Raw genomic sequence first — 12,961 nt, forward strand, 5'->3', positions numbered from 1 at the left:
TAAATCTTGGAGGGTATGGAGTTATCCAACCCCTGAGCCATCTGAAGGCAATCCTGTATAGGGAAGTTTTTTTAATGTTTAATATTTTCTAGTGTTATTATATACTGTATTTTTCGCTCTATAAGACGCAGCAGACCACAAGACGCACCTAGAAAACAAGAAAAAAATAGAAAACAAGAAAAAAAATATTCTGAATCTCAGAAGCCAGAACAGCAAGAGGGATCGCTGCGCAGTGAAAGCAGCAATCCCTCTTGCTGTTCTGGCTCCTGGGATAGCTGCACAGCCGGCATTCGCTCCATAAGACGCACACACATTTCCCCTTACTTTTTAGGAGGGAAAAAGTGAGAAAAAAATATGGTATGTTGGAAGCTGCCCAGAGTGGCTGGTGCAACCCAGTAAGATGTGTGGGGTATAAATAGTAAAATTATGGAATGGGACATCCCTATTTTCGTCTGAGAAATGTTGGAGGTCATGGACTTTGCTTATTGCTGTGCTTCTGCTGATGGACTGAGTGATGCAGGACCGTTTGCTGTGGTGCCAGCCAGATGAGGAAGAAGAGTCAGACGAGAGACCGCCACCTCCCCCTCCACGGCAGGCTCCACCCAGCCTGGCAAGATGGCTCACTCCTTTCTCTGGCAGCACTTGTGGGCCTGTGGGGTGGAGGGGAGCAGCAGCCAGAGGCTGCATCAGTGGTGGGAAAACAGCCATGAAGTAAGTGGGGGCTGAGAGGGAGGTGCTGAGTGCAGATGTGGGGATACAGCAGCAGCAGGCAGACCAAGGGACTCCCAGCTCCTGCCTAATGGGAGGGTCGGCCCTGGGGGACTGCACGCCCAGTTCCCTACTGGGGCAGCAGGGGTTGTTAGACGGTGGAACAGTCTCCCACGGGAAATTCGGGGCTCTCCTGCCTTGGAGGTTTTTAAGCAGAGGTTGGGTGGCCACCTGCCATGGATGGTTTAGCAGAGTTTCCTGCATTGCAGGGGTTGGACTCGATGACTCTCAGGTCCCTTCAAACTCTATGATTCTCTGGGGCCTTGCCCCAGTGTGGTTACTGGACCAGTAGGTATCCTTCTTCCTATGGCAGGGCAGCTCTTAACATTGCCTCTCAACACATTTTCCTTTCTACTTTGCCCAATATTTTCTGGGTGATAGCAATGATGATGGGACCCCTGCCCAACCACCAGCTGTAGCATGGACTGCATCAAGGAATCCCAGTACATCTTTGGATGGCCTTTCTGTCTGTACACTGGCAGATATTGAGGTGTGTGCTTCTTGGGGCCTCTCAACTCTGATGAGCACAGGGGCTTCATCTTTCCGGGCATACCTGATTTGCACATGATCATCCAGGCAGTTTGGGAGTCACTGCTCTTAAAGTGGGGGGAGAGGGTTCAATTGGGGGAGGGAAAGTTATAAAGTTTATACGGTTTCAAAATTCAGATGATGTGAATTTAATGTTTTCAACAATATTCAACAAAGACAGAAAAGGATATTCTTGTTATGACATTCTTCAGAACCAATCTGAAATGCCGAAGGAAATAGAAATATTTGTATAATAAATGTTAGTTCTTGCTAGGAGTTATAATTTGATGTTGGAGATCCAAAGATAAATTCACAAAATCAAACTCTGAATTTTGTGTTCCATATTTGATTTGGAATATGTGACTCCAGAATTCAGTGATGCAGATTTGGAATACCTAATGACCTAATGACCCCTATCATTGAAGGCCCTGGGCAAGGACTTCTGCTTGTGTGCTGGGGCACCCCCCACTGCACCCCAGAAAGTGGCTCTGGAAACCCCAGCACAGCGCATGGAGGGAGGAGAGGATGGTCATTCTGCCTGGCAAACTGAAATGCTTGACAGACAGAACGTTCATTATTTCTCCCTGCTTCTGCCCAAGGGCTGGAGGGTCCAGCCTGTAGCATCCTCATTGCCACCCAGCTAACTGAATGACACCACAGAACTGCATCATGGGTGACTCTTCCTGCAAAACTAGATGGCTATGCCTGCCAGAAGCTGCTCTGGGCTCAACATGCATTGAGGAGCAGGACAGGAAGTCAGAATAATTGGTTCAGCAGTTGTAGGCCCAGACACACAGCTTCAACAGAAAACTGCAGAAGAATTACTGATGGCAACAACCACATTTCCTTTCTAACGGTCTCTAGTTCTATGCAGTTGGTCCTATTTCTGGATCCACCTGAGGACTTTTAAGCCCCTAATGCTACAGCTGCCCTGCTGCTCTTCCTGAGTGTCAACATCGAGTTGAGAAGGTGAAACGGGACCACAAATTCGCAGGGGAAGCTGACCTTACTGATCACTCTTTCCTTGTGGGTACAAGTTCAAGTTGTGGCCAAGCCAAGATGCTTCCTGCCCTTGTCAATCTAGCCCAAAGTTCCTCCACTAGGGAGATACATCTAGTACCACAGGGTGCCCTTCTGGAAAGCATATCTGGGATTCCTCTAGCCTAGGCATTTGGTCTTTAGTCATTAGCAGCAATGTTTGCTGGGCCATGCCAACTGAAATACAAGGAGAATGAGGAAGAAGCATTGATCTAGCAGAACAAATTGTTTTAAAATTAGTACAGTAAGATCAAATGTAACACAGGGGTTACATCCTGAGGATTGTCCTAAAGCCAAAATCACATATAGTTCAAAAACACTGGGTGCAATAGCAGGTGAGATTGCCCAAAGTCTTTTTTTCTCAGATACCCACCCTCTTTTTATTTTATTTTTGCCAAGTATGTAAAGCTGAATGTCCACAAGGTCAATTCATTGGGAAACAATTTTTTTGTTGCATTGACACCTGCAGTTGTTCTAACCTAATTTCGACGTGCTGATTTCATATCTGAAGTCGGTTTTGTTCTGTAAGCTCTAGGTTTTATTGCAATTCATGTTTTTCACTTTTCACCATAATCTTTGTTTTTCACAATGCAAGAATTCAATATTTTATTAAACACATAGCCGAAGTAGTACAATATGAGTATAAATGTAAGTGACTTATATAGCATTGAACACGATATGTATATATATGTACAGTTGGAGGTATGCAAAAAAAGTATTCCCTTGGCGTACACAGTATCTACAAGCTGTTGTTATTCAGGTAAGAATTTGCACTTGTAGCTCTTGCTTTTGTGGACTTGCACAGGAGATTCTCGTTTGATGGTCCAACAGTAGTCTGACATCATAGTTTTGTCCCATCGCCCTTGATAACACTCTTCCATTGTCTTCAGGTCGTGATGGAAACGCTCTACCTGTTCATTACTGACTGCCCCAAGATTTTTGGGGAATTGATCTAGGTGACTGTTCAGGAAATGGAGCTTCACACTCATATTGCACCCAAGATTGTGGAAAGCCAGCAACATTTTTCAACCACAACCTCATAGTTGTCTGCTTTTTTGTTGCCAAGGAAGTTTTTGATAACTGCCACGAAAGACTGCCACGCTTTCTTCTCTTTGCCATTCATCCTCCTGACAAATTCCTTATCTCGAACAAGGGCATGAATTTGAGGTCCATCGAACACACCTGCTTTGATCTTCTCGAAAGACAAAGCGGGAAAAGCTGCAACTATATGTTGAAAACATTTACCTTCAGTATTTAATGCCTTCACGAACTGTTTCATCAATCCAAGCTTGATGTGGAGGGGAAATGATCCTGTCTCAGCTGATGATTGGTTCATTCACAATGTTTGGCATCCCTGCTTCCAGAGTTTCGCAGATGGGTCACTCCTTCTGTATCCAGTGTTTGTCTCGAGCTTGGCTGTCCCACATGCTGAAGGAATACTGGGATAGGCGACAGCATGTCGGTTTTTCTTGCCGATACCCTTCGTATTGACCAGACAAAAATAGCAGTCACTTGTGTGATCCATGGGAACCCCAAAAGGCATACTCTTCCGTTTTCCTTTTGTCCAGCCTCTAAGCATTTCCTCACAATTGTGACAAACAATATGCGGAGCCCCTTTCTTGTCTTGGTCGCTCAGGGGAATTTCAAAATAGCTTTTATAGGCACGCCTCACAAACACTGTTATATTGCGTCTTTGACGAGGAAGTGCGTAGCAGTCACATACATAACAAAAGGCATCAGGCTTGTTTACACATTTTTGTCATGTGTCCATTCTGAAAAATACTAATATTTAGGTTACAAAACTGTAAAAATAAAGAAAAATTAAGTTTGCAAAACAGTAATTACCATGTGGTTAGATCAACGTGTCCACTTATCCCCAGTGTTAATATGACATATCTGCAAAAGTTGGAAATTGAAATATAACTATAGCACGTACACGAAAATCGATTTCAGATTTGAAATCAGCATTGAAATAACATATAAGAACAGTTGAAAAATGTCATGCAACAGAAAATGAAAAAAAAAATGGTTCCCCAGTGTATCACAACCTTTTCATGTTATAAGCGGTAGGAAACAAACTGAAGTGGACCATTACATTCTGAAAGAAAGAAAGAAAGAAAGAAAGAAAGAAAGAAAGAAAGAAAGAAAGAAAGAAAGAAAGAAAGAAAGAAAGAAAGGCAACCTGCAACAGAAAGGAGCCTTGTGGAGTGCTCGCCCCCCCTTTCCCCTTCCCGCCCCTCAGCAGTCAACCATCAAGCAATCTGTGACCATTGCTCACACTGTTCTCATTAGGCTGCTTGGGAGGTGTCTCCCCCCCCCCACACCACCTTAGGCTTAGGAGACTGACCCAGGGACCATGGGATTATTTAGATCTCTCTATCTGAGGGGCAGAGAGAGCTATTGCAATTTATTGATTTTCATTAGAGTCAAAGGGAGGGGAATTTTGTTTTGTGTTTTGTTTTTAATGGGAGAAATAGCAAAACAACAAGGTGTTTCCATGCTGGTAGACTATATCTGCTGTCAATTTATGAAAATGACTGGTTCTGCTATCTGAGGCAATGGGTTTTTCTGCCAAGCATAAGAGAAGAACGCAAATGAGGTGAAAAAACATATTTTATCCTGTACTTACTTAAGAGTGTCCAAATATGTGAATTTGGGGGTTGTTGAGTCAAAATGTCCAACTCTCTGTCACATCAAACAAGTGAAAACACAATGCAGTTCAGAAAAGGAGTAGTTCAGGATCCCTTTTATGGTTGCTAAATCCCTCACTTCCAATGAACCAACCGCAGGTCCGCCACAGGAACACACGTGTGTGTGTGTGTGTGTGTGTGTGTGTGTCTCCGTGGATATACACACACATACCTCCCTAAAAAATTTATATACCACCCTTCATCTGAAGATCTCAGGGCAATTCACAGGATAAAAATATTGCATAAAAAGCACAAATAGATAAAAGAAAAGGAAAACTAAACTATACCCGCCCGCCCCCAAAATACATTTAAAAGGTTGTAGAAGATTAATCAGCCCAAGGCCTGGTTGAAGGGGAATGTTTTCTCCTGGTGCCAAAGGTCATCTAGTCCAATCCCCTGCCATGCAGGAATCCTGCCCACAGCTGTCCTCGGCTGGGCGCAAGCCACCAACCTGCCAATCCACAGCCAAGAGGGCAACTTTACCCTGGTGTCTATCTTGCAGGCAATAACCTTCTCAAAGCTATGAACCTTCTGGATAGGGTTGCTGGCTTGGTTTTTCTTTCCACTTTGACATACTTTATTCATTTACACAAGTAAAACTGATTAAACACTGGAAGCCTTAGTAATAAATGAAATTCAAATATAATTATCCATAGTACAAAGTGGTTTTTCTTTTTGTTTAGGTTAGGAAGAAAAGGGGTAAGAGGGGGAGGGGGAAATGGTGAATGGGGTGGGGTCGGGTAGCAATTCTTCTATTATACGTAGTGTATGTGTGGGGTTTTGGGTCAGCTTCACTTGTGTGGGTTCTCTTTACTATTTGCTTGTTGTATTTCTTTGGTGGTGAGAGAGGTTCGGGGGGGTGGCCTAAGGTGTGGTTGGTTGTCTTTGATTGGCTGTAGTGAAATTTGTTTTTGTGTGTGAATGGGGTGGGTGGGTGTTTTTGGATCAGGTTAGCCAGATTGATTTGCATGCTGTTGGTGGGTTTTTGTTGTCTTGTTGAGCTGTGTATGTGATAAAGGGGAACCATGCCGGGTGTCAGGTTGGTAGGCTCTTTCACACAAAGCAGTCTCTGACAGATTTATTACTTCAGATTTATTCAACAATTAACAGCTCAGCAGTCTGAGCTTCATTAATTCATTCGTCACTTTCGGAGTCAGTTGCCAGATCTAGCCTCTTTTTCCCCCGCTGGAAGCAAGGTACCCTCCGCCTCCTCCCCTTTCCTTTTCCTGTCATGCACTTTTTGGGGTGCTCAATTTCTGGCTTTTTGGTGACTCTACTCCTCCTAGCCTTCTCCCTCTTCTTCTTCATCCTGTTCTCTGTTACTTTCAGAATTGCTAGGCTGCATTCCTGAGCTAGATAAGTTTATCTCACTCTCACTGTGAAGAGGAGTCAGATTCCTACTAGTCTCTGGCTCTCCCCTCTCTCCTTCAGATTCCGCTCCATCTGTCAGAAAGGGAACTTCTCTGACACCAGGGTGAAGGCATCTTATTCAACTAGAGTGTCCCCTAGTTTGTTATTTTTGTAGAAGTCTCCTAGGCGTATTAGTGGGTATTAGTGGGGATAGGGTTAGGGACAGTTTACCTACTTCTTCTTTCAATGATTTAAGCATGGTCTGTGTGAACTGTTTAGTGTTGTGGGGGTTTTCCTTAGTTTTTGGGGGAGGAATGGGTATGCTGTGGTGCGGGTATTTTCAATTGTGTCCTTTCTAGGTGTACCTATTGTTTTGTCTCATCTTCTAGGCTATACGGGATTATGTGGTGTACTTGGTTGGCGATGTAATATGCTCCTATGCTGGGGATTCCCCATCCTCCTTCTGAGGAGGGGCGGTCCAGGTATTTGAGGCTTATTCTTTGTTTTTTTTGTGTGTGAGAAGATAAATGAGTGTAATGTTTTCTGCCATTTGCAAAGTTGGGCTGGGATAATCCAGATTTGGGGGGGGGGTTGTAATAGGTAGGTTAATTTTGGGAGGATGATCATTTCGATCATGGATATCTTGTCTGAGAGAGTGAAGTTGGTGTTGTTCCATCTCCTCAGGTCTTTGTTGATTTGTCACAACTACAAGGGGTTGTAGTTGTGGAGGTATAATTTGTTGAGGTTTCTGGTTTTTTGTACCCCTAGATATCTGAACTTGGTGTGGCAAAGTTTTATCTTGGTGATGTTGGAGAATTCTTTTTGGGTATGAGGGTGGGTGTTGAAGCACATAGCATCAGACTTTGCAAAATTTACCTGTAGGCCCGACACCACTGCAAATGTGTTGAGTTCTCTGATTAGGGAGGTTGCTGTGTTTATGGGGTCTGATGTTGTGACCATTAGGTCGTCTGCCAAGAGCCCTAATTTATAGGTTCTGCCTTTTATTTCCACTCCCTTGATGTCTGTGGCTTCTCATATTCAGATTACTAAGGGTTCCAGAGCCAGAGTGAAAAGGAAGGGAGATAGTGGGCACCCCTTGTTTTGCTCCTCTTTGGATTGCTATGGTATTAGAGTCCATACTGTTAGTCCTGCATTTTGCTGAGGCTCGGGAGTAGATTTGTTTGAGGTTTTGTAAGAATTTGGGACCAAAATTTATGTTAGTTAGTACTGCTAGCAGGTATTTCCACTCTAAGCAATCACAAGCTTTGAGGATGTCTAGGGACACAATTGTCAGTGGGAGTTTAGTTGCCTTGCTGTGTTGAGGGGTGAAACAAAGGCAACATAAACCTCTGAAAAGGCTTAAGAGGGGGTCTTAAGCTTTAGGAGTATCAAGCAGCACAGAAAAGGGGTTTCTCAGTTGCTCCAGCACTGCTTAAAAAGTGACGGAGGAAGGGAGAACCTCAGCATTTGGAACAGTGCATTTCCAGCTGTGAGACGCCTCAGGACTTGAGCAAACCAGTGCTAAACTTCTCTGAAGAGTGGAATTGAAGTTACAAGGTGTTATGTAGTGTAGTTTCACCCTGGGCCAACAGGGGGATACTGTATATAGTTTTCACTCAGGTCCGCGTCAGTTATTTTAGGCGGGAACTCTGGGCTGTTGTGGTTACAATGTTGACAGCCGGCTGCCTATAAATACAGGCCGGCTGAGCTGTTCGCAGTCAGTTCTATTCCAGCTTACCAAAATAAAGAGCTACTTGAAGAAATCGCTGTGCCGGCTGCTATGTCAACCCACAACTTAACACAAACATTGCTCTTCAGGATTAAAGAACGAATTTTACATAATGAAGGTATGTGGAATGAAAAGCAATAACTTGGAATTTAAAACAAAGGCAAGAGGGAAGGAGAAAAGGAGGTCTACCTCAGCACAATTTTAACAACTGTGTAAAAGAACTTTGCAAAAGAGAAAGTTCTAAAGAATAAAAAAATTATTGCATATTAAAGAGTGGCATAAGAACTGGCTAGCTTACAGGCATTTACGACTGGGAGATCTTACATACTTGGGGCTTGGTTCCCATCAGAGACTGTTGTTGAAAGGAAGAACAGGGCTTTTGGAACAGGGCGGGGTGACCAAGGAAGGAGAGGACAGACGGCTGACCTTGCTGTTAAGCTGGGGCTCGTCTGCATGGTCCCCAACAAAGGCGAGCAGTGACGCGGGGTCTAATTGTGACGGAGAATGAGGTGAGGGGAAAGCGTGGAGGTGGAAAGGAGTAAAAAGGAAGAGAGAAAGTTCAGGCAAAATGGTGGTCTACAAGGCATGTCAGAAAGAAAAGGAAGATTCCAAATGGGATTAGGAAGAAACAGAAAGAAGAAATATAGAATAAAAAGATTTTGTTTTTTATTGGTGTATCTATGTTTTTGTTTATTTGAAGAGTCTACAGAAATAAAACGTTATGGAATTAAAACTTATTTCATAGAATATAAATGTAAAAACAACAAGTCAAAAAGAAACAAAATAGAGTACATATTAATGAAAAAGAAATAGGACATCATTTGTTTACAGGTAACACACGTCAACAGGAAACATAAAAGGGTTTGGATTAACAAAAAATTAGGCTACAGATAGGTAGCCGTGTTGGTCTGCCATAGTCAAAATAAAAAAATTTCTTCCAGTAGCACCTTAAAGACCAACTAAGTTAGTTCTTGGTATGAGCTTTCGTGTGCACGCACACTTCTTCAGATACACTGAAACAGAAGTTGCCAGATCCTTCTATATAGTGGGGAGGGGTATTACTCAGAAGGGTGGTGGGAATGGGTGATTGGCAGATAGCTGTGATGAGCCTGTTGACGACTCTTAACGACTGCAATGGGTCTTACAGGAAAAGGCAAGGGGTGAGAAGGTGAGAAATGGCTTAGTCAAGTATAATGAGATAAGAATCCAATGTCTTTGTTCAAACCAGGTCTCTCCATGGTTTTAAGTTTGGTAATGAGTTGCAATTCAGCAGCTTCTCTTTCCAGTCTGTTTCTGAAATTCCTTTGTAGTAAAACAGCTACTTTGAGATCTTGTATAGAATGTCCTGGGAGATTGAAGTGTTCTCCTACTGGTTTCTCTGTTTTGTGATTCTTGATGTCAGATTTATGTCAGACTGATACCCAGAGAGAACTTGCTGCAAGACAGACCCAAAAAAGAAAATAACAGAACACCTCTAGTCCTCACATACAGCTCCCAAGTTAAAACAGTACAACGCATCATCAGAGATCTACAACCTCTCCTGGACAATGACAGTTCTCTTTCTCAAGCTCTGGGAGGAAGACCTTTCATTGCCTACAGACAGCCACCCAATCTTAAACAACTCCTAACCCACAATAATACTACAACCAGACTTAACACGGACACTGGCACCAGAGCCTGCAATAAACCCAGATGCCAACTTTGCTGCCACATACACCCGGACAACACCATTACTGGCCCCAACAACATCACACATACCATCTCAGGTCTATTTAATTGCTCATCGTCTAACATTGTGTATGCCAGGGGTCTGCAACCCGCGGCTCCGGAGCCACATGTGGCTCTTTTACACCTTTGCCGCGGCTCCGGGGCGGATACTAGCGAGGGGAGGAGGCGCATTGTGCGCCCCGACACTTGCCACTGTGACGTCGCATGGGGGCGGTGTGTGTGTTAGTTACGCACCGTCCCGACGTCACCTTCCCGCCCGCTGTCAGATCGCAGCTCCGGAGATATATTTGTTTTAAATGTCACAATGGTTTTGCGGCTCCCAGTTTTTTTTCCCTTCGGAAACGGGTCCAAGTGGCTCTTTTTGTCTTAAAGGTTGCAGACCCCTGGTGTATGCCATCAAATGCCAACAGTGTCCTTTAGCTCTCTATATTGGACAAACAGGCCAAACCTTACGCCAAAGAATAAACGGACATAAATCTGACATCAAGAATCACAAAACAGAGAAACCAGTAGGAGAACACTTCAATCTCCCAGGACATTCTATACAAGATCTCAAAGTAGCTGTTTTACTACAAAGGAATTTCAGAAATAGACTGGAAAGAGAAGCTGCTGAATTGCAACTCATTACCAAACTTAAAACCATGGAGAGACCTGGTTTGAACAAAGACATTGGATTCTTATCTCATTATACTTGACTAAGCCATTTCCCACCTTCTCACCCCTTGCCTTTTCCTGTAAGACCCATTGCAGTCGTTAAGAGTCGTCAACAGGCTCATCACAGCTATCTGCCAATCTCCCATTCCCACCACCCTTCTGAGTAATACCCCTCCCCACCTTCTCACTATATAGAAGGATCTGGCAACTTCTGTTTCAGTGTATCTGAAGAAGTGTGCATGCACACGAAAGCTCATACCAAGAACTAACTTAGTTGGTCTTTAAGGTGCTACTGGAAGGAATTTTTTTATTTTAAAAAATTAGGGATAGGACTTTACACTTTACCTTGACCGGGGAACCAAGGGGACACCTCTCACATTTCCATTTTATAGTAACACAAGACAACAGTTACTGTAAAGGCAAAATAAAAAAATTCCTTCCAGTAGCACCTTAAAGACCAACTAAGTTAGTTCTTGGTATGAGCTTTCGTGTGCATGCACACTTCTTCAGATACACAGTAGGCAGGAGGTGATCTGTGGAGATACCAGAACCCTCCTGAAGTGGTGATTGTCACAGGAAGGCCAAGGAAAGGTCTTGCCAAACTCATTGTCCTGAGACCATTCCAACTGTCACCACAATGAAAGTCTGGATGTTGCTCTTTGGCCCTGCTTGGATTTGGGCAGGATGGGAAAGCAATACTTTCCTAGCATACACCAACACGATAATGAAACAGGTTAACCTCACTAATTGTTCCCCATGTCCTACTCCCAGCAAGGATTTCCTCCTGGTGCACAACCCCTGAGTATTTCAGAACAAAACACCACCCGACTGTTCCCAGTGATACTGCAGGTAAATGTTACTCACATTTCCCATCGCGTGGTGCAAACGTTTGGAAAGTTACCCCCAAACAAGAGATTTCTGGGTGCTGCAGATGTATGTTTCCAGTGGGAAGGAGAAATTCCTAAGAATAAGTGCACTAGGCCCTGGAAAAAGCAGAATGTTGGCCAGTACCCAAATTGCCCATTTATTGTACCATTAGCTAATGTGTCAAGCCTCACAAATCTTAGTGACCCATGGGTCTATGGGAATCATAGCAACATTCTGTTGGGAAATGGTGTAAAAGGACAGAAGGTGAATTTGTCCCTTTTGACAATTTCAAGGTTTCCTGGTGTTACCCAAACTGTAGCTGCCCTGCAGATGCCTGTGTACCAACCTCAGGTACTTTGTGACTTGTCACCATGAATCTACTGGGTAAGAGGAACATGGGCAGGTAAATTCCTTCTTCCATGATAAGATGGAACCTGTACACTGGCCTATGATTTTCCAGCAGGGTTCCATCAATTAACCCCCACCTCAGCACAATGGGGGGGGGTGCAGTGACAGAGGGGGATTGGTTTCCTGCAATAATGCTCCCTAACCTAGGAGTAGCCTGATCCTGGATTTCTAAGGGAATGCAGGGCTTAGCTAACCGCACTTACAAGGCACTTACAAGGCCATAACTACAAGAAAGAAGATTCCACCTAAGCATTAGGAAGAACTTCCTGACAGTAAGAGCTGTTTGACAGTGGAATTTGCTGCCAAGGAGTGTGGTGGAGTCTCCTTCTTTGGAGGTCTTTAAGCAGAGGCTTGACAACCATATGTCAGGAGTGCTCTGATGGTGTTTCCTGCTTGGCAGGGGGTTGGACTTGTGGTCTCTTCCAACTCTATGATTCTATGATTCTATGAATTGGACTCCAGACAGAAATAGATTCTTTGGGGGAAATGGTTTTAGAGCATCAATTAGACTGTATCAATCAGACTTGTGCTTTCTATGTTAATGAAAGCAGAGAAATAGAGATGCAAATAAGATATGGGAAGTAGCGGCTCAGCTCAGAGCATGGAGAAATGGAAGGATCCAGGGGCGTAGGAAAGGGGGGCATCATGGAGGGGGTGACAAATTATCAAGGAACAATTACTGCCCTACTAAAGGTAAGGTAAAGGGACCCCTGACCATTAGGTCCAGTCGTGACTGACTCTGGGGTTGCGGTGCTCATCTCGCTTTATTGGCCAGCGTTTGTCCGCAGACAGCTTCTGGGTCATGTGGCCAGCATGACTAAGCTGCTTCTGGCGAACCAGAGCAGCACACGGAAATGCCGTTTATCTTCCTGCTGGAGCTGTACCTATTTATTTACTTGCAATTTGTGCTTTCAAACTGCTAGGTTGGCAGGAGCTGGGACTGAACAACGGGAGCTCACCCCGTCATGGGGATTTGAACCACTGACCTTTTGATCGGCAAGTCCTAGGCTCTGTGGTTTATTTTTTATTTTTTAATGATATTTATTAAGGTTTCAAAAAAGGTTACAAAAAAAAGAAAAGAAAAAGTACAAAATACAGAAAAATAAAAACACTTAAAAACAAATCAATCTTTCCATGTCTTGTCTTTCATTTACTTGTTTCCCTGACTTCCTCACACCTCCCTTTTTTGTATTCCAGTTCA

The 12,961-nt window shown here is 43.8% G+C and overlaps 1 long non-coding RNA gene across 1 annotated transcript in view; it reads left to right on the forward strand.

Annotated features, from left to right (window-relative positions):
- Positions 1 to 10,175: 10,175 nt before the first annotated feature.
- Positions 10,176 to 12,961, forward strand: part of LOC310690225 — a 121,304-nt gene continuing 118,518 nt past the window's right edge. The window contains exon 1 of the long non-coding RNA XR_014517999.1: positions 10,176 to 10,217. This is a non-coding gene — a long non-coding RNA (uncharacterized lncRNA). The remainder of the gene's footprint in view (positions 10,218 to 12,961) is intronic.

The sequence above is a fragment of the Podarcis liolepis genome, assembly GCF_965112155.1.
Source record: "Podarcis liolepis genome assembly, chromosome: 12".
Classification (NCBI taxonomy): Eukaryota; Metazoa; Chordata; class Lepidosauria; order Squamata; family Lacertidae; genus Podarcis; species Podarcis liolepis.